This window comes from Furipterus horrens, unplaced genomic scaffold (genome assembly GCF_987537825.1).
Source record: "Furipterus horrens unplaced genomic scaffold, mFurHor1.1.pri manual_scaffold_2, whole genome shotgun sequence".
NCBI lineage: Eukaryota > Metazoa > Chordata > Mammalia > Chiroptera > Furipteridae > Furipterus > Furipterus horrens.
In genome coordinates, this window is record NW_028327172.1 from 117,081,529 (window position 1) to 117,103,867 (window position 22,339).

Below are 22,339 nucleotides of genomic sequence, written 5' to 3' on the forward strand. Positions count from 1 at the left end.
AGAACAGAGACAGAATCATGGATATGGAGAGCAATTTGATGGTTGCCAGATAGGAAGGGGATTTGGGGGAATGGATGAAGAGGTGAGGGGATTAGAAAGTACAAATAGGTAGTTATAGAATAGCCACAGGGAGGTACATTACAGTATAGGAAATGTAGTAGCCAAATAACTTATACGCACGACCCATGGACATGGACAAAGGTGTGGGCATTTCCTGAGGGAGTTAGGGTAGCTGAGTAGAGGCTGCAAAGGGGAAAAATTGGGACAACTATAATACTGTAATCAATAAAATATAATTAAAAAATTAAGCATTAACTCCACACGAAAACTTGGTTCACATATTGATTCCCTGACTTTTCATTCTATCCATCCAGCCCTTCCCCCAAAATGCCCCATACACATTTTCTAGAACAAGTATTTTTTCCCCAGGACTTGATAAGCTTGTATATTCTTCTTAGCCCCAAATGTCTATATACAGTCATGAAAACGGACTCTGCAGAATTGAAACATCTTGAGCTTTAACTGAGACACATTGATTTTCCCCACTAGTGTGAATGGCTTGAGATCTGTATTGATCATTTAGAGATACTGTGGTTGATGTTTCATGAATATTTTTTAAGCCATGAAACACATATCGTTTTGGGGTATGGCAGAAATATGCATCAAATCTTCAGACATCTTTTAATTACCAAAGCAGGATGAAGACAGGTTAAATCATGTTTGAATTTGTGACACATGTGAGATTTTAGGTTTGTAGGACTTTGATATAGTATTTCATACTGCAGGATATCAAGAGGTAGATATCCTAATGTCATTTCTCCTCCCAAACTTCCTCCCCTTTTGTTCAAATCTGCCATGCACTGTTGTGGGTAGTGAGGTTAACTGAAAGAGCCTGAGCTTGCACCTTGGAGAGAACTAGATTCACATTTTATTCTGTCATTTATTAGCTCTGGGGTTTTGGCTACCTCTTAATCTGAGTCTTATGAAATGTATCCAATAACACCGGTTTTACAAGATAAGTATAAGGAGAAAACCAACATTTTTACACATCTGTTGGTTTTTATTTATAGTAAAGGCTAAATAAATGGTAGAGGCTTATTTACCATGTTGCTTTGTAAAATTTTGACATTTTGCTCAGGGAAATTCTCTGTAATAAATGCCATTTTATTTGAATAAAACAAAAAGCACATTGGAATTTATAGCAGTCTTCATAGATAAAAATATTTTTACAGCCATCTCAATTATCCTGAAAGTCTCATTATTTTTAATATTTACTGTAGTCACTAAATAAAGGCTACTTAGCACATTATGATTTTACATTCTATATCTATAGATCAATATGACTGTTCCTTCCAGGGCTATTCGGAATTGCCTTTCACCTATGATGAAATCATTTGTGTATATTTTATAAAAGAAATACCTAGTTATTATTTTTGGGAAGAGGTGAGATGAGAGCAAATATGTGCTTGGGAATCACTTAGAAATAAACAGAGTATGGATAACATAGGACACCTACAGGTCAGAATGACTAAACTGTTTTAAAGTTTGATGTAGGAGGACATTTATCAAGACAAGAAGCAATATGAGGTTCATTGCAGAAAGGAGTAAAATGATAGGGATGGGAGTGGTAAAACCATGCTGCTGTTCTCTTAGACTTCAGTAGGTCAGGCTGTGGGAGTGTAAACAGATTAAAAACTCAGTTTACTTGTTGACAGAATAGCCACAAGAAATTACATACAAATGAGAAAAGACACTTTGGGTCATGCTGTTATATTTGAAGCGAAAATTTTACAGAGAAACAATGCTCACAAAGAATGAATTTTATAAATTAAGCCTGGATTGTTGGTGTAAATGTGCATGTGTGTGTGCGCGTGCATGTGTGTGTGTGTTATTTTTACCCTGAGGCATTCTTCAGAGAACCACAGTCCATCTGAGTTATTTTTCATTGGATTTTGTGTAATTTCCCCCATTCACTTGAGCAGCGGTGTTACTGAGGCAGTGGTGTTGGTTTCTAAAAGCCCTGGCTAGCTTATATATGACCTCATTGGCATTTAATTCAAACAAGAGTTTGAAGCCAGAGGAGGAGAAAATTCCTGTTTTATAGGTAAATGTCTGTAAAGTCTAGAGTGCTAGGTATTGAACACAACAGCTAAAACAGCTACTACTTTGAATTTTCTGGCATAAAACTATCACATGTGTCCAGTGTGTTTGTTGAAACTGTGTGTTAAAACTAAAGCCTCATATTTGGCTATGTTCTTTTACAAGTATTTTAACAAAAGGCCAAGGGGAGGCAGTCTAAGGTAGAGTTGGGGGTGGTGACAGTGGAAGGTTTCTATGCTGGGGAGGCTCCCTCTTCTCCAACAGAGCCCTGCTGAGGCATTGCTGCAGGAGTGACTCTGACACACTGTTGCTGTGAGTGTCATGGGCCAGAAGAGGAAAAATAGACAAGTCACATCCTAGAAGAGATGCAAAGGGCCAGTTAAAGGAGCATTTTTAGGAAGCAGGGGAGGTGAGGGAAGGAGAAAAGCCAGGTAAAGGAGGCTGAGGGAGCCAGCCAGCTGAATTGGTCTATAAAGATTCTGGAGATGGAACACTAATTCTTTCAGTAGCTCTTATGCTTCCAGAACATTGGCAAGGTCAAATGATGCTTTTTGAATGACCTGGGAGGAATGATCAGAATCACTTAGTGAACTCCAGCTCTGGTTACCAATATGCCACCACAAACTCACTATATGACTTGGAACTAGTAATTTAAGTGGGAAAAACTCCAAAAAAGGACCCAAAACTTATTTATAAAAATTGTGTATTTATTCTTATGTGTTTAAACTTCAGTCACCTTCAAAGCATTCTCCATTTGAAGCAATATGCCTATTGAGACCTTTTTTCTACTGCTCAAAACAGTTTTTGAACTCATCAATTTTGATGCCTTTTAGTGCTTCCACTGTTTTTTGTTTCACCTCTTCCACATCAACAAACTATTTCCCTCTGAGGACTTTTTTCATCTGGGCAAATAAACAAACAAAAAAAGTCACGCAGGACGAGATCAGGTGGAGCATGGGGGCATGCCATTTTTAGTCAAAAACTGCTGAACACTCAGCACAGTGTGGGCAGGTGCGCTCGTAAATCACCCATCATGAAATGGGCAAACGTGTTGAAAGAGTCTTCAAAAAAAAATTCACTGAAACTGAATACAGCTTCTAATGACGCCAGCTGCTACACTGATGCAGATGGGTTCCTAGAACACTCACCTAATAGGGGAAGTCTATACTACAAGGGACCCACACTTAGGAGGATAATTCTATTTTGGGGAGTCCCCCCCTCATATCTGTGAAAGAGGCAGACCAATCAAATAATCAGTGAAGATCTCAGGTACTTTTTTTGTCGTTTATATTAATTCTAATTAATGGATAACTCAGAACAGGCATGACTTGATAGAAAAGTTAGGGACTTTGGTAAAAAGTACTCAAGGTGAAATTTGCACATATAATCCTTAGATATTTAGAGTTTAGACCATGAAGGAATACACCAGAGAACTTCCTTTTTACTCCTAAATTCTGCTTTGTTAGACGCTCCTTCCACAGCATTTCCATCTTCCCAACTGCACAATTCACTTTTGAAGATTCACTTTTAAAAAGGTCAGAATATGCACTTATTATGCAAGAGAGACAAGAAATAAATGACTGTTTCTTCTTAGAAGCTGGAATTATGAAAAGTTTGAAATTTTTCACTTTTGAAAGTTGCAAACCTACTATTTCAGCAGCAGAGCTTCTTAATTCTGGTGTTGTAAATGTATAAAGACCTCTCAATAGGAGGTCGCATTGAGTCTGGAAACTCTGGATTCTTTCTAATTAGTTTGCTGTTTGTAGAAAGATAAATGCTTATTAAAGTACACTGATCTTGGACAGTTGGTATTTACTGAGAGGACCTTACTGTTGGTGGAAATATGGCCTTGGGAGCAATTAGCTAGCATTTATTGCCATATATATTGTACCATGCTTTTCTATCCTGATTTACAGAAAAAAATGAAATGACTTTCTACTAAGCAAGGGATTTTCTTATTATTCAATTTCTCATCTTTATTTTTCCAAATATATTCAATATCTAGAACGGTTCTTTTTAGGTCTTTTCTCATTTGTATGAAATTATTATATTCTAATTAAAAATTAATTAATGAGTTAAACCCAAATCCCTCGCCCAAAATTTATTACTTTTTTGATCTCTGAATAGCCATCTTGCCTTATGTAATTACCTTATTGGATGTGGCCTCAAGATGTTTCCACAATTCAAGATTCACTGTTTGCTAATGAAAAATGCAATGCAACAGCTGTTGATTGTTCTGAAAGTTCTAAACCAGCAGAACAATTACTCTTAAATATAGACAACACCAGGTGATCATTCTTTAGTGGGTCTATTATGAAGACTCAGACTATTAAAAGACAAATGACACCTATTTGCAGTACTGTGCATATGTGTGGTGGGATAGAAGGAGAAATAGGAATGGAATTAAATGATCTGAACCTTTTAAAGCAGTATGACCTTTCCTTGCACAAGTGTTGTTTTTTTCTCTCTGCTTTAAGTAAGATCTGCCTTGAGAATTTTAGTGAGATCTAAAGGGTCTTCTTTAATTCTTGATATTTGTCACGGCAACAAAAACCTGAATGGTCATTCTCCTTTGCAGGAATTACATAGGTCATTTTTCAAGGTAAATTATAATAAAAACACAACCTGGATTTTAAATGTTAATCCAGTAAGGTAAGTTATCTGTTAAAATTCAGTTATTAATTAATTCAGTCAACAAGCTAGAAAGTATCTTCTCTTCTTGTGAGAATTTCCTAAAACTTGACCCATTGAATGTCTTTCACTTTAATCCTGTTATTTTGCCTTTTTGTCTTGCAGAGACAAAACAGGTAGCCAGACAAGCAGCTACAGCTATCTCTAAAAGAGCTTGTCATGACTGTCTTTGTGGGAAACCTCTTGAATAAAATTCTAGAGCCATGCTGAAGAATCGAAGTCGGAAAGTGTCCTGGGGAGCAGAAAAAGAGAAGAAAGAGAAGAGAGGGCAGAAAGAAATAAGATCTATTGGAGAGAAGAGAAAATGTAAAAATGTAGAAAGCACATCAGTTTTAACCATTTTGATTGAATTGACATATATTTAAAAACATCAATTAAATATTATAACTATATAAACATTAAATAAATATTATTCATATGGAACCAAGTATGAGTAAATCCATATGAATACTGGATACAGCCTGAGTAGAAGACTCAAATGCCACCTCTTCTCTAAATTTTTTTTTTTTCTTTTTGACTTCTCAGATAGAATTACTTATTCCCATCATTTGCTCCCAGAGGATGTGTATATACACTTATAGCACTGCATTGTCACTACACATTAAATATTTCTCACTCTAGTAGATTATGAGTTTTGCAAGAAGAGGAGGCACGTTGTCTACCTAATTAATTTATTGAGAATGCGTGATGTCCTAGGCATTTTACAAACCACATTACAGATATTTAATCTTCTAAACATTCCTAAAAGATAAATATTCTTATTCCCATTTATTTTCTGCCTTTTTTATTATATGTTTTCATTACCATTTAATTCCCTTATGCTCCCCTCCACCCGTAATCACCACACTGTTGTCCATGTCCACGAGTCCTTTTACCTTTTTCTCAATCCCTCCACCTCTCCCTCCTCTCACCTTAGCTGTCACCCTGCTCTCTATCTATTAATCTGTCTCTATTTAGGTTGTTAGTTCAGTTTGTTCATTAGATTCCACATATGAGTGAAATTCTTGGCAATTGTAAATAATGCTGCAATGAACATAAGGGTGCTTATGTTCTTTAGAATCAGTGTTTTGGGTTTCTTCAGATATATTCCAGAAGTGGGATCGCTGAGTCAAAAGGCAGATACATTTTTAATTTTTTGAGGTATCTCTGTACTGCTTTCCACAGTGATTGCACCAGTCCGACTTCCAACAAACAGTGCAAAAGTGTTCCCCTTTCTCCTCATCCTCTGCAATACTTGTTGTCTGTTGATTTATTGATGATAGATATTCTGACAGGTGTGAGGTGATATGGCATTGTGGTTTTATTTTGCATTTCTCTGCTTATTAGTAACATTGAGCACCTTTTCATATGCCTATTGGCCATCTGTATGTCCTCTTTTGGAGAAGTGTCTATTCAAGTCCTCTGCCGATATTTTTAATTGGATTGTTTGGTTTTTTGGTATTGAGTTTTGTTACTTCTTTATGAAATTTGGATATTAACCCCTTACCAGATGTTTTGGCAAATATGTTCTCCCATTCTGTTGTGTGCCTTTTAATTTTGTTGATTATTTTCTTTGCTGTGCATAAACTTTTTAGTTTTATGTAGTCCCATTTGTTTATTTTTTTCTTTTGTTTCTCTTGCTTGGGGAGATATATCCAATAAAACATTGCTACAAGCAATGTCCAAGACTTCACTGCCTATGTTTTCGTCTACAATTTTTATGGTTTCGGCTCTAACATTTAAGTCTTTAATCCATTTTGAATTTATTTTTGTGTTGTGTAAGAAAGTGGTCTAGTTTCATTTTTCTACACATATCTGTCCAACTTTCCCATCACCATTTTTTGAGGAAACTATCTTAGCCCATTGTGTGTGCTTGCTTCCTCTGTCAAATATTAATTGATTATATAGAGGGTATGGGTTTATTTCTGGGCGCTCTATTCCATTGATCTATGTGTCTGTTTTTGTGTCAGTAACATGCTGTTTTGATTACTATAGACTTATCGTATAGTTTCATATTAGGTAGTGTGATTCCTCCACTTTGTTCTTGTTTCTCAGGATTGCTGTTGCTATGTGGGGCCTTTTGTGGTTCCATATAAATTTTGGAAGTATTTGCTTTAGTTCTGTGAAATATGACATTGGAATCTTGATAGGAATTGTGTTGAATCTATAGATTGCTTTGGGTAGTATGGACATTTTAATGTTAATTCTTTCTATTCATGAATACAATATGTGCTTCCACTTATTTGTATCTTCTTAAATTTCTTTCTTCAGTGTCATAATTTTCCAAGAACAGGTCTTTTACATCCTTGGTTAAGTTTATTCCCAGGTATTTCTTTCTTTTTGTAGCAATTGTGCATGGGATTGTTTTCTTAATTTCCTTTTCTGTTAGTTAATTGTTGGCATGTAAAAATACAGCTAAATTCTGGATATTAATTTTGTATCCTGTTACTTTGCTGAATTCATTTATCAGTTCTAGTAGTGTCTTGGTAGAATCTTTGGGGTTCTCTATGTATAATACCATGTCATCTGTAAATAAAGATAGTTTCACTTCTTCTTTTCCAATTTGGATGCTTTTTTATTTCTTCTTCTTGTCTAATTGCTGTGGTTAGAACTTCCAAGTACAATATTGAATAAGAGAGGTGAAAGCAGACATCCTGTCTTATTCCTGATCTTAAGGGGAATGCTTGTAGTGTTTGCCCATTGAGTATGATGCTGGCAGTGGGTTTGTCATATATGGCCTTTATTATGTTTAGGTATGTTCCCTCTATTCCCACTTTGCTGAGAATTTTTATCATAAATGGGTGCTGGATTTTATCCAATGCTTTTTCTGCATCTATTGACATGATTTTATGGTTTTTATCCTTTATTCTATTTATGTGGTGAATCACATTCATTGATTTGAGAATGTTGTGTCAATCTTACATTCCCAGAATAAATCCTACTTGATCATGCTGTATGATCTATTTGATGCACTGCCATATTTGGTTTTCTAGTATTTCGTTGAGGATTTTAGTGTCTATGTTCATCAGGAATATTGGCCTGTAATTTTCTTTTTTTTGTAGTGTCTTCATCTGTTTTTGGAATTAGGATAATGCTGGCCTCATAAAATGAGTTTGGCAGCTTTTTCTCCTCTTGAATTTTTTGAAATTGTTTGAGAAGGAGAGGTGTTAGTTCTTTCCATAATGTCTGGTAAAATTCACCTGTGAAGCCATCCTGTCCAGAGCTTTTTTTTGTTGGGAGTTTTTGATTAGTGTTTCAATTTCACCAGGTGTAAATCTATTCAGATATTTTTATTCTTTCTGATTTAGTTTTGGAAGATTGTATCTTTCTAGGTATTTATCCATTTTGTCCATGTGTCCAGTTTGTTGGCATATAGTGTTCATAATATTTTCTTACAATCCTTTGTATTTCTTGGTGTCACTTGTTATTTCATTTATTTGGGCTCTCTCTCTTTTTTTCTTGATGTGTCTTGTTAAAGGTTTGTGAATCTTGTTTATCTTTTCAAAGAACTAGCTCTTGGATTTATTAATCTTTTGAATTTTTTGACTCTATTTTGTTTATTTCTACTCTGATCTATGTTATTGTCTTCCTTCTACTCACTTTGGGCTTTGTTTGTCATTCTTTTTCAAGTTCCTTTAAGTGTAAAGTTGTTTATTTTAGCTCTTTCTGTTTTTTTTTTTTTTTTTTTTTTTTTTTTTGACATAGGCCTATAATGCTATTAATTTCCCTCTTGGATTGCTTTCCCAGTGTCCCACAGATTTTGGATTGTTGTTTCCCCATTTTCACTTGTTTCAAGGTATCTTTTGATTTCTGTCTTGCCTCATTGTTGACCCATCCATTGTTTAATAACATATTATTTAGCTTCAATGTCTTTGTGTGGTTTCCAGTGTTCTTGTGATTGATTTTTTAATTTCATAGCATTGTGGTCAGAGAAGGTGCTTGATATGATTTCAATCTTCTTAAATTTATTGAAACTTGTTTTGTGTCCTAACATATGGTCTATCATAGAAAGCATTCAAAGTGCACATGAAAAGTATGTATATTTTGTTGCTTCGGGGTGAAATGTTCTGAAGATATTGATTAACTCCATTTGATCAAGTGTGTCATTTTAGGCCACTGTCTCCTTGACTTTCTGTCTTAAATATGTATTTATGTATGAAGTCAATCGGGTATAAAAATCCTTGACTATGTATTTCTGTCAATCTCTTTCTTTATATCCATCAAGATTTATTTCACATACTTAGATGCTCCTATGTTGAGTGCATAAATATTTACTAGGATTATATTCTCTTGTTGGATTGTTCCCTTTACCATTATGTAGTGACCTTCTTTGTCTCTTACTATAGCCTTCATTTTTAAAGTCTGTTTTGTCAGATATAAGTACTGCTACCCCAGTTTTATTCCCTTTCCATTGCATGAAATAACTTTTCCCATCCCTTTACGTTCAGTCTGTGTGTATCTTTTTATCTGAGATGGGTGTCTTGGAAGCAGCATATATATGGGCCTTGTTTTCTTATTCATTCAGCTACCCTATGTCTTTTGGTTGGAGCATTTAAGCCATTTACATTTAAGGTGATTATTGATTGATATGTATGTAGAGTCATTTTATTCTTAGACTGTTTTCCTGTTTGTTTGTTTTCTTTCTCTTTTTCTTCTTTTTCTTCAAGCAATCTTCATTTTATTCAATTCTTTTTTCTTCTTTCTGTTCTGAGTGAATATTTCTTCCTTTTGTTCTGAATCTTTGATTTGAATCCTCTCTTTCTTCCCATCACTGTTGTTTCTCTGTATACTTTATTTGATTTTGTATAACCTTTAGTTCTCCTTTTACTTTTTTAAAACTTTTTAAATAATTTATTTGTTTGTTTGTTTGTTTGTTTGTTTATTTTAGAAAGACGGGATAGAAGAAAGAAAAGGAGAGAACATTACTGTGTGGTTGCCTCTCACTCGCACCCCCAACTGGGGACCTGACGTGCTACCTAGTCATTTTCCCTGACTGGGAATCGAACCAGTGACACTTGGCTTGAAGGCCGGCACTCAATCCACTGAGCCATAGCAGCCAGGTCCTTTTATTTTGTGGCTGTACTCAATCATTTCTCTGAGTATCCTAATCACCAATGTTTTGAACTCTGCATCTGATAGGTTGGTTATCTCTGTTTCATTTAGTTCTTTTTCTGGTGTTTTGTTTTGTTCTTTCATTTGGGCCATATTTCTTTGCCTCCTCAATTTGGCAGCTTCCCTGCATTTGTTTCTATGATTTGGGTAGAGTGCTTTCACTCCATGTTTTGGTATTATGGCCTAATATAGTAAGTGTACTGTAGGGTCCAGTGGCACAGTCTCCCCTCTCACCCAAGCTGGGTACTCAAGGTGGACCATTCATGTGGGCTGAGTACACCCTTCTCTTGCAGGTGAGCCTTGGTTGCTGTTGGCAGATCAATGCTGCAGGAGGCGGGGGTGGAGGGGACATACCCAGGCAAGTCAGCTGCAAGGACTGGATGTGACCACTGACCACCACCCTCCACCCTCTGTGGAGGATGAGCTCTGCAGGGACAGGGTGCTGGTGCTCCAATGTGGTCTGTAGCTGTCCGTTGGGTACTGGCCCTGGGGTTTCCAGGGTGTTGCAGGACAAGGTTAGCCCCAACCTGTGTTTTGCCTGGGGTACTCTGCCTGACCTATAAAGCAATCTAAGATGGCTGCCTCTTGTGCTGGGCTTGGAAATTCCCAGGCAAAGCCAAGCTGTGAATATAAGCTGGCTGCAGACAGTGCTGGGCCTTGAGCTACTGAGGCCAGCTATTGCTTGTGTGATAGGCTTTAGGAAGTTATGAAGCATGAGCCAAGACCAGCTATTTATATGAACAAACAGCTTGGGTTAGCCCATAGATTGGGTTGTGTGGAGTCTCTGGGGATCTCCAAGGCAGGTCAGACAAAGTTAGCCAGGTTGATGGAGTCTCAGATATGGCACCAGCTTTCTGGCTCTGTGGGGGGAGGGTTTGGAAAAGAGACATGGCCTCTGCTTGCCTTGATGCCAGACACTTCAGTTTCTCCCTGTATGCCACTGGTGCCTTTTAAGCTGCTACCCTGGTGCTGAAGCTCAGAGGGAGTGAGTCTGAGTAAGTGAGTCTGTCTGTGCATTCTTTAAGAGAAACTGCATGAGCCTCCAGCAGCCTCCTCCACCAACTCAACTCCTGCTGGTTTTTGCAACCAGAACTTGTGGGGACTTACCTTCCTGGCACTGGAACCCTAAGCTAGGGACTCTGGTGTGGGGCTGGGACTCCTGTCTCCTGAGATATCCCTGCCAAATTTTTATACATTACATGTGGGTGAGAAACCAACCTGTTCCATGTCTGCACCCCTCCTACTCATCTCGAAGAATGTGGTTTCTTTAGTTCTGTAGTTGTCAGACTTCAATTCAACTCAATTTCTGACAGTTCTGGCTGATGTTTGTTCTATATTTTAGCTATAATTTTAATGTGGTTGTGTGAAGAGGCAAGTCATATTTGCTTATGTCATCATCTTTAAGGCTCTTGTATTAAAAAATTTGTTATTGAGATATAATTGACATATAACATTATATTAGTTTCAGGTGTACCATTTAATGATTTGATGTTTGTCTATATTGCAAAATGATCACCAAAATAAGTCTAGTTATTGATACATGCTATCATTTTTCTTGTGATGAGAACATTCAAGATCCACTTTCTTAGCTACTTTCAAATAGCAATAAAGTATTATTAACTAGAGTCAGCATGTTGTACATTATATCCTCATGAAATTCACTTTATAACTGGAAACTTAAACCCTTTGACTTCCTTTACCCATTTCATTCAATCCCTGTCCCTCCAGCCTCGATTTTCTTTTGTTTTAGTTTTAGATTCCACATATAAGTGAGATTATGTGGAGTTGTCCTTTTCTGTCTGACTTATTTTACTTAGCGTAAGGCGCTCAAGGTCTATCTATTCATGTTGTCACAAATGGCAAAGATTACATTATTTTTTATGGCTGAATAATATTCCATTATACATATTCTCACAAGTCCTTTATCTATTCATCCATTGATGAACATTTAGGTTGTTTCTATATGTTGCCTATTGTGAATAATGCAGCAATAAACATGTGGTTGCAGATATCTTTCTAAATTACTGTTTTTATTTTCTTCAGATAAATAACCAGAAACACAATCGCTAGATCATATGGCAATTTTATTTTAAACTTTTCTAGGAAATTCCATACTGCTTTTCATAGTGGCTGCACCAGTATACATTCTCATCAACAGTGCACAAGAGTGCCCTTTTCTCCACATCCTCTCACACCCGTTTTATTTTTTTGTTTGTTTGTTTTTTAAATGATAGCCATTCTAACAGGTATTAGGATATAGCTTATTGTGAAGGTTCTTGCATTCTTGAACATACTTTATTCTCTTGTTTACACCTTTTATTATCAGTTCCTTTGCTAGCCAAGCTCCTTTAAAAAGTACCCTGTAATCACTGTATCTGTAGCCTCCTTTCCCATTGCATTCTGGTGCTCACCCCACTGTTGGACTTAACACTCTTTGTCAAAGTTGCCCAATGGCTAAACCCAATGGATACTTCTATCCTTTCTGCATATGCTCCTGTGACCGTTTAGTCTTTTTTGAAAATGCTCTTATCATATGGTTTCCTTGACACAATTTTCCTTTTGTTGTCTCTTACCATGAGTTTGTCCTGTAGCTGGTGATGCTAAGGGTTCTCTTGTAGTTCATGGTAACTCATGGTAAATATTCTCACTTTGTGATCCATTCATACCCACTGTTTTAACTATTATCTATATATTAATTACTCACGATCTATCCATGAAATGTCCTCTGAGGTATAGATTAATGCCACTTCCTTTCTGGATATATATATTTGGGTGTCTCATGAACACTTTAAAATTACAAGTCTAGCTGGATTAACCATATTTCTTTTATAACCTGTTCTTCCTCATGTGCTGCTGATCACAGCAAATAACAGCACCACCTACCCAGTTATCCAGACCATACACCTTCACCCTAGATCCTTCCTTCCATCAACTTCTACATTTCACTACCTAAATATCTGTTTCATCATTTACATTTGTATTATTCAAATTCATCTGTCTAGTGTCCAATTTTGTCTTTAACAAACCTATCATTCATTTTGTTACCAGAATAATTTATCTTATAAAACTCTTCACTCTTTTATTTGCTTCGTGTTTTGTGTAATGTGTTTATTACCTCAGTTTATCACATTGATGCTTTAAAGTGCTGTCTTAGAATCAAGTCACTTACTTCTTAAGACCATAATGGATTCCTATGGCTGATAAGATAAAAATGTAAATCTTATCATGGCCTTCAAGCTCCTGCTGGTGCCTCCTGCTTGTGTCTCAGCCTCATTTTGAACCACTTGCCACCTGTCCTCACACCAGCCACACCGACCTTCTTACAGTGTGTGGGAACTGCTGTGCTGCTTCCTGCCTCAGGGCCCTTGTACATGCCACTTCCTCATCTGGAAGTTTGCCTCCCCTCCTTCCCACTCTGGTACATTCAAATGAAAACCCCAGATAAGCTTTATTGTTGTTATTCTAGGATCTCACAGAACTGTGCCTCTTTCCTTCAGAGTACTTAATTCAGTTCCAGAGAAGGAAAACTCTGATTCCAAAAAACCTCCGCTGCCTTGTGGCATACCTCTTCAGGGGAAAGGCTAAGGGAGTAAACCCCGACAGAAAATCTGGAGCCGGAGTCCCTAAGGCGGTTTGACGTTGTAGTCAACACCGGCAACTCCTGCGGCGCACCTGAAGCCAAGCTGTATTGACTCCGTCTTTCCCTTGGACCCTTCAGCTGCGAAGAGAGGGGGGGTCTGCTGCATGGGCAACAGCAGACCCTCCATATCACCCTGCCCAGGCTCTGTAGCTTCAGCTTCACTGGAGAGGACACTCCAGCGTCATCACAAGATGTCAATTCAACACGGGAGGAGACAGATACTGTGTCACTCCCGAGTTGGACTGCACAGCCATTCTCAGCGGTGCAGATAGACTCTTAAGAAGCTACACCATCGTCTCTCAAGACGGACGGCTGCCGACCGACTTAATTCAGTTTGTAATTAGATAATGATAAATATAATAATTTTGTTAATAGCCACCTTCCTCATTTCCCTGTTAGGCAAAGGTAACAATAGTTTTGCATATCATAGCAACCCCACATCAGTACTGTGCTCATAGTAGGTACTTAATAAATGTTAATTGAATAAATCCTTTCTTCAGTATTTCTGATATTTTAGGTGACTTTTTTCTTTCTCAGCCTTTAACAAACAATCGTTTATCTAGAATAAATGGCAAATGGGGTTTTCCGATTGTAAAGAAAACTTGATCTCACTTAAAACATGCATTTCTCTCTCTCTCTCTCTCTCTCTCTCTCTCTCTCTCTCTCTCTCTCTCTCTCAGAAAGCAAATGTGGAAAAGCCAGATGTTTTCACAGTTCCCCAAGTTTTCATTTCATTTGGGGTTTTCTCACAGGAGAAATTCAGTACCACTCTTTATATTCTGTGCCAAGAGGGAAAAATTCCCTTCCTTCATATAGTTAGTCCTGTTAATATTTTTCCTCTAAAAAGCATATTCCTAGTAATAAGGAAGTACTGAAGAGAATATTGAAGTTCCCTAGGCACAAACAGGTTGCTGAGCACAGGATCACTCCAGTGTGAAGACAGCAGATTGGCTTCCTCCCTCCTCACATCTCTGATGTGTGGGTAGTGGCCACCTGGACACCTGTGGGAGAGGGATTCTGCAGGCACCACCAGTCTCAGTGGGGAAGTGTGCAATGACTAATTCCATTCAACACATGCTTATTGAGTGCATGCTATGTGATCAGTAGGGCAGCCAGGGACATGGGAGGACAGTCAGCTAGCCTTGTTTCACACTGGAAGGACTGATAATAACTCTGTAAGCATCTTGGTGATTCTATTTCTCCCCCCAGTTCAAAGCTTACCCATAAGTTATGTGGCTTTTGGCCATGATTTTGACTTGCTGACCCCAGAAGCTGGTCTAAACAGTAAATTTTGTTTTGCCATTGAATAGAAATCAAAAGCCCTTTTCTCACTAAAACTCCCAAATTTTCATGGCTTGAGCCTCCCTTCCTCTTTTTTCCCTGCTTCCTCTTCTTTTTTCTTTTTTCTCTAAAGAAATTACTAGATTACTGGATTCTGCTTCTTTTTTTTAGGGACATACTTCCTTCCCATCTTAATTGTACTGATAGGATCATGACCTGTATTGAGCCTGAGCGAATAATTTGAACCTTAATTCCTTTATTTTCTTCTTTGTTTGTTTGTTTTTTAGATTCCACGTATAAGTGAAATCATGTGTTATTTGTCTTTCTCTGACTGGCTTATTTTATTTAGCATAATACCCTCTAGGTTCATCCATATCGTCACAAATAGTAAAATTTTATTCTTTGTCTTTGGCCCTTAATTCTTGAGCTGTGGTAGACTGCTAGCTGTTCATCAAACATCCATTTCCTTTTTTTTTTTTTCTCATTAATGGGGTTGGTCAATAAGTGGCCACTGGGTGGGGATTTGTATACATTTTGCCCTTTGCCTTTGCAGTCTTTCCCACTGGAAAGTGGTTGTAAGGACTAGAATTTCAGGACTCATCCTGTGACTTTGAGGCTGGGAGACATAGGGCAGAGCAGGAAAGACTGAGCCTGGGTTTCTGCTGAACCAGGTGGAACTACACTTTAAGCTCTAGACTGCCTACTTATGGGCATGATTTTATGTGAAAGAATGAAACTATAATATATTTAAGCTGCTATAGTCTGGTTTATATTACTTGCAGCTCTTTGTACTTCCTAGAAATTCATGAATTATTCAGCTCTGGTTTCTCTTTATTATATGCTTGTTCAGGTGAAACTGCTCTCTTCATGTGGGAAGGAATCTTACACCCATGTTACTCTATGACTGTAAGTTCCATGAGGATAGAGAATGTGACTATTCTGTGCACCAGTATTTTCACATTGCCTAATACTTAGTAGTTGGTTCAGTGAATATTTGATGTGTGAATTAATAAATATAACACACGCTGTATTCAAATGCAAGTCATAGTATATTAAAAAGACTTAGCAACCATACTATTAGAAAGCCAGTCTCTCAATGATTAATTAAATATCTCCTTACCTAATGGTCAATAAACACTATTTGTGGTTATAAATTTTGTGGAGTAAATAAATGCTTGACATTAAAACAGAATATAGTTTTGACATTAAAACAGAATATAATTTGTATAAATATTTGATATTGATATTTATAAACTTTAGTTATAATAATATTTTTCTCTTTTTTCTTCCTCATCATTTTTTTTTGTTTTAATTTTCTTAAAATCAAAGTTACAAATTTAGATAGTTTAGAGTCAAATAAAGGTAGTTTTCTAAGGCTTGTGGGAGAAAACACAGCTCGTTGTCTATGCCCTCTTATCTGCCCCTCCCCACAGGCAACCCCTTTCCACTCTTTTAGCTGATTCTTTGTTATTGAAGGAAACCAGAATGCCATACCAAAATATGCCTCTTTGACATAAAGATTATTTTGAGCTGAAGGCAATGAAGAATCAGCACACGCAGGAAAATTTTCCCTACCCTTTTTTTACCTTTTCTGTCTAAAGTCAGGATGTAAATTCTTTTTTTTTTTTTTTTTGAGATAAATTTTTATTCTCCCAGAGATGTGCCAGAGGAATCTGCAAGCAAATCTTGCTCCATTAGTTCCCGCCCATATATTTACCTCCCAACAGTTTGCCATGTTTGGAGCCCTCGAATTGATTCCTTTATTTTCTTATTTCTCTACAAACTTGTTCTTTGTTGATGCAACATAAGCCAGAGTTCTAAATGCTTCTTTGAGTTACTTTTCATTGGGGTTTCTCCCATATGATGAGTGCTGTATGTATTAATAAACTGTTTTTCTCTTGTTAATCGGTCCAGCTGAAAACCTAAGGTGTCAAGTTTTGCTTGCCCTATAGTATTTGCTCCAACCCTGGCATTGTCTGCATTTATACAATGAGTATGCGTTGCTTCCTTATTCTTATGTGGTCTATAGTTAGAATGGATTGCTGTGTTTAGCACAGGTCTGGGATGCTCAGGCATCGCAGTGTGCCCCAGTGGTCACTGGGCACAGGCCACCAGCTCCTCCAGGGCTTGGTGGTGGTGGACCAGCAGCACCTCCTTGATCTGGTCCAGCACCCGTGTTGTTGAACTGTTCCCAGAGGCACGTAGCTCCCAGAGAACTGGAACATCTCCATAGCCTCCTCTACCGGGCCCTTCTCCTAGCCTGCCGCAGCAACTGGCTACAGGCACTGGGGTAGCAGAGAAACTGACTCAGGCTCTGCTGCCCCATCTTCTGCAGAGCCACGATAGTCCTAGGCAGTGGGTACCCCAGAGCGACCACTGGTCAGATGAGGTCTAAGCAGCCCAAGGAGGAGGAGGAGAAGCCTCCCCTGCCAGCCAAGTAAACTCGGGCCTTGCATCCCCTAACAAAATGCTCCTGAGAGCCCTGGCCCAGGTCATCACTGGTGCTCTCTGGATGTGCTGTGCGGCATGAGGTTGGAGCTGGTGGGTGCCCAGCAGAAGCTCTCGTAGGGCAGGATGGCCTCCATTCCTTGCGCCCTCCTGCAGCGCATCCGCCGCTGGGCGTTGAGCCTCCTCCCCAGCCCCAGCTGCCCCCGCAGCCCTCCACGACCGGTGCCATGTCCCTGCTGTGGAGCCAGAAGCCCATAGTTGCTCCCTCAGCCTAATGTTTCTTTAAAGTACTTTAGTTTGAGAACATTTCATGTTCCCCTGTCTTAGAGAATAGGAAGTATATTTAAAGTTCTTCAAATGTATACATGCATTTTATAACTTTAATATTTGTTGAGTGCTTCCTCTCTATTTGGTTGAGTTATTATTGTTTTATACACATTAGCAGATTTAATCTAACTGATAAAATAAGAACTATGCTATTGCCATCTTACAGCTGAGAAAGCTTAAATAACTTGCTAGTGTTAAAGTTAACAAGCTATATAATATTTTATTTGATATTTTTTGGTTATGTGTACATTCACCCATTTGTTTATTCACTTATCAAACGAAAATTGTTTGTGTGTTGATTGATTGATTTAGTGAATGTACTCAGTGTCAGGCACTGTGCTACACTTTGGGGAAGCAGAAATATTCAGTTTCCCACATTAGGATACATACAATATGATGTAGCATAACACAGGCATACCTCAGAGATATGGTGAGTTTGGTTCCAGACCATAGCAATCAAGTGTATATCTCAATAAAGCGAGTATTGCAATAAAGTGAGTCATAATATTTTTGCTGGTGGAGGGTTTTGACTTTAATTTGTGAAAAATGCAACACCTGTGAAATGCAATGAGGTGCAGAGCAAATAAGTAAATAAATAAATAAATAAATGAATAAATAAATAAATAAATAAAACAGGAGTATGCCTGAAATTGCTTTGCTAGAGAGAGGCATGAGGGCTCTTCATCCAGGTGAAATTGGGTAGAGAACAGGGGAGATCCCAGCGACTCCGAGGAATAAATGCCATCTTACAAGACAATATAAATTGGCCAGATAAAGATTGGAGAGAATGGTGTTCCATATCATGGGAGGAACGTGTGCAAAAGCATGAAGGTGAGGAAGCCTACCTTATACAGAAAATGGGACATAGTTAATGTGACAGAGGCACAGCCTGGAATGGCAAAATGGTGAGACATGATCAGCTGCAGCCAGGTTATTGAGGGAGTCTCCTTTCACCCTAGAGTTCTCAGACTGGTCTAAAGTTCCAAAGAGGCCAAAAGAGAGTGCTCTAGTTACAATGATATTTAAATAGAATAATTCTGACTGCAGAATTGAGAACAGAGTAGAGTAACACCAAAGACTCAGGTAAGGTGAATGAATTAGGTGCCTACTATATTGTCTGAATTAAAACTTATTGGAATGAGATCCACTGCACATGTTGAATACCTATCCTCACTTAATACTGCCAAGTTGTAAACTCATGAAATACTTGCATAATGGTTATGTATTTCAGATAGGGTGAAATCTCTATCTCCAGCTTAGTGAACAGAAAAGGGAGTAATACAAAATGGTAGATTACATCAACTATTTCTAAATTAATACATATTGACTACTTTAGAATTTAGAAACATCTAATGCCTTGAATGTTTGTTCCCAAACAAAAAAGTGATGCTATGGAGAATTCTTGGAGAGGCTCAGGACATATTCTTTTGTTCTGTTCTCACCTGGCCTTTCCATCCATAGCCTCCCTCCACCCGATTCCATTCAGGGAATTGCTGGCTAACTCCTCAAAAAGGATGCACAAAAATAGCTTTTACTCAAACCTTCTGTAATGGAAATATTATATTAAAAATTGCAATTCCCTTTAATTTTTCTTTGCAGAACATGAAATGAGGAAGGGAAATAGGAGATATCAAATAGCTTGGTCATTTGTATCCATCATGCCTTCCTCTATGTGGCCAGGGTGGGGCTTGGATTTGTAATTCTTTATCTGCAGCTCCAAATTCAAAAAGCTCTGAAAAACTGAAGTGTATTCATGCCTGATTTGGCAGCAATACCTGACTAAACCTGAACTTATGTGGTCAGAGAGGAACCTGACCCGAGCTGATGGAAGGCTATTTATAATTTGCACTTCACTTGGTGTGAATAGTTGCCACATGCTTTGCTGAAGAAATATTAACGTGTTTGAAATGTTACATAATATACTGAAGATGCACTTTGTTGCCTATTTAAATGTTTCCTTAAAAAATAAAGACTTCTAAGATTCACATGCAGTTGTTAGAATTAATAGATGTAATATACCCTTCACCTAATTTCCCCCAATGGTAACATTTTGCATAATTATAGTATAATATCACAACCAGGACATTGAGATTGATACAGTCCATTGAATTTATTTGGAGTTCTTCAATTTTACTCACTTTTGTGGGTGTGTCTGTATATACTTAGTTCCTTGCAATTTTGTCACATGTTGATTCCTGTGACCACCACGACAGTCAGACGCAGGAGTTCTTCACAAGGGTCCCTCATGGTATCCCATTCCAGCCACAACCACTTCCCTCACTACCCTTCTCCCTAACTCCTGGCAACTGCTAATCTGTTTGCCAGTTCTATGACTTTGTCGTTTAAACAATGCTAGATAAATGGAATCATATATTATGTAGCCTTTTGTGATCACCTTTATTCACTCAGCATAATTCCTTTGGAGATCCCCACAAGTTGTTGCATGCCTTTTAATATTTGAAAATTCTGATCTCCTAAACATATCTAGCCCAGTGGTTTTGGAGAGGAAGCTGTGGAACTACACCAAAAGTCTGCTACTGCAGGTAGAGCCTGGCCTACTCTTTGAACCATTGAAGAGCTGGGCTGGCAAGACCTGAGGGGGCTCAGCGAGTGGAGGCTGGAAATAGTTTGAAATATACATTTCTGGTGTCTGGTTTGAATGTGGCTCCTGCCATCCATGAGACATTTGCATCCTGTGGCAGCCTCTTTATTCAATGCTTACTGTCATCTGCCTCACTTGCCTTTGCCTGGGTTTTTCTTCTTATGGCATTTTCCTTCTGGGCCAAAATTCTAGGCCTAATTTGCAATCTGTTTTCCTTAGCCTTGTTTCTGTTAGACCCTTTCCCTGGGACTGCACCTGGCTTCCTATATCACTTACACCAACGCCAGTCAGCACACAGATCTGTGACTCAGGGCTCAGGTTTCAATACTCGCCTGCCTCACTCAGGCTGTGTTGTGTTTCCTCTGCCCCACAGACTGCAAGAAGTGGGTATAGAGTCTTCTTTAGAGATCTTCCTGGTGTGGCTTCTCATCATCATTAAAGTGAGTTTTCATGTCCATACAATCAATCCATATAGTTACTGTTCTATTCCTTTTTTTTTTTTTTATATATTATAGGCAAGGCGAGTGGCAGCTGCAGGTATTATGCTGACCTGTGCTGTCAAAGTCTCTCCAGGTTGCTCTCGCATGCAGTTGGAGATCCAGACTGTTCTATTCTTCATAAAAATTTGTCCCAATCAGACTAACATATAGTTCAAAAGATACTTCAATAAATTCTACAAGTGGAAATTGTCAACTAAATGTAATAAAATTATATTCTGTTCTTGACATTGGACTTAAGGACATCTCTGAGCAGTGTGTGTGGGGGGTGTGTGTGTGTGTGTGTTACTCTAGAGGATCCATGACACAATGAGCCAAGGAGGGACATTTATTTATTGCATTCATCCTTGCACCCCAATCCTCTTTCCAGCCTGTTGCAGTGGAAGACATACATCAAAATAGTCAATGTTATAACATTATTGTCCCAGCCAACCTTGATTAATTTACATCTTCCTTTTGGAGACATACATTTCAAGAGTTGTTGGATCACCACAGCTATAATAAAAACACAATCCAGGTGGAAAGCAAAAACTTCATTTTTAATATTTCATAGAATTTGTTCAAGTGAAACAATTATCTGGTAAATTTCCAGATGTTTGAATGTTTCACTTTTCCATCTGGTGTTTGCCATTGTGCAGAACAACCTAGCATTGTTCTGTGATACTTCTGGTTAGCACTGAGTTGCCAAAATTTTGCTTTGAGAATAGGCATTGGATCCATTGATTCCCTGAAGAAATCAATTAAAAATAAAGAAAAAGAGAAATAATAATAGAAAGATAATATCTAATCTTGACTTACTTTTCATCTAAAATATTGTCAGTCCTCTCTCCCTCAAAAAACAAGTGACATGATTTGGCAACTAAGAAACGATAGAAGGGAAATTATAAAAATATAGCCTAATTTGAGCAATCTTTTAAACATCTGCACAAAACAAGTGGGAAAACAGAATACAAAAGTTATGTAATTTTTAGGGTGCATGGGAGAAAGGAGAACAAGGAATAAACTAGTTTTTCCATCTTCAAAATATTTCTTCAGTGTTTTTGTCTCAAGGTCCCCTCCAAAATTTCAATAACTGAAAATTGTCTTATTTTCTCCAGAAGTCTACCAGAATAGCAATGCATTGAATTCCTGTCAATGATTATACCTCCAGTTAAAATAACTTTTACTTAAGGAAGTATATTAGCACTGAAGAAACAGCCATATTTATTTACTTACTTTTATTATTTATTTGTCTTTAGAGAGAGGGGAAGGGAAGGAGAAAGAAAAGGGAGAGAAACATCGATGTGTGGTTGCCTCTCGTGCACCTCCAACTGCTGACTGGTCCACACCCCGGCATGTGCCCTGACTGGGAATCAACCAAGCAACCCTTTGGTTCACAGGTTGGCAGTCAGTCAACTGAGCCACACCAGCCAGGGTGAAACAGCCATATTGATAGAACTTTTGTTTTTGCTTTGTATGTCAAAACTGTTTCCTGAAAAATAATTATCATTTTACTTTGCAAATCTGCCTGCAATTGAGTCATAAAGTACATAAAACTAAAAGTACACAGCAAGTTCATGTGTCTGGCTGGTGGATTTCTATATTTTAGCCTAAATTATAGACATATATATTTGTTATAATTTGTTTATTTCAAATCTTTAAATCAAAACTTCAAGTAGACCT

The 22,339-nt window shown here is 37.9% G+C and overlaps 1 pseudogene; it reads right to left on the minus strand.

Annotated features, from left to right (window-relative positions):
• Window positions 1-20,687: 20,687 nt before the first annotated feature.
• LOC150019353 (small nucleolar RNA SNORA44) lies at window positions 20,688-20,844 on the minus strand (annotated as a pseudogene).
• Window positions 20,845-22,339: the final 1,495 nt, after the last annotated feature.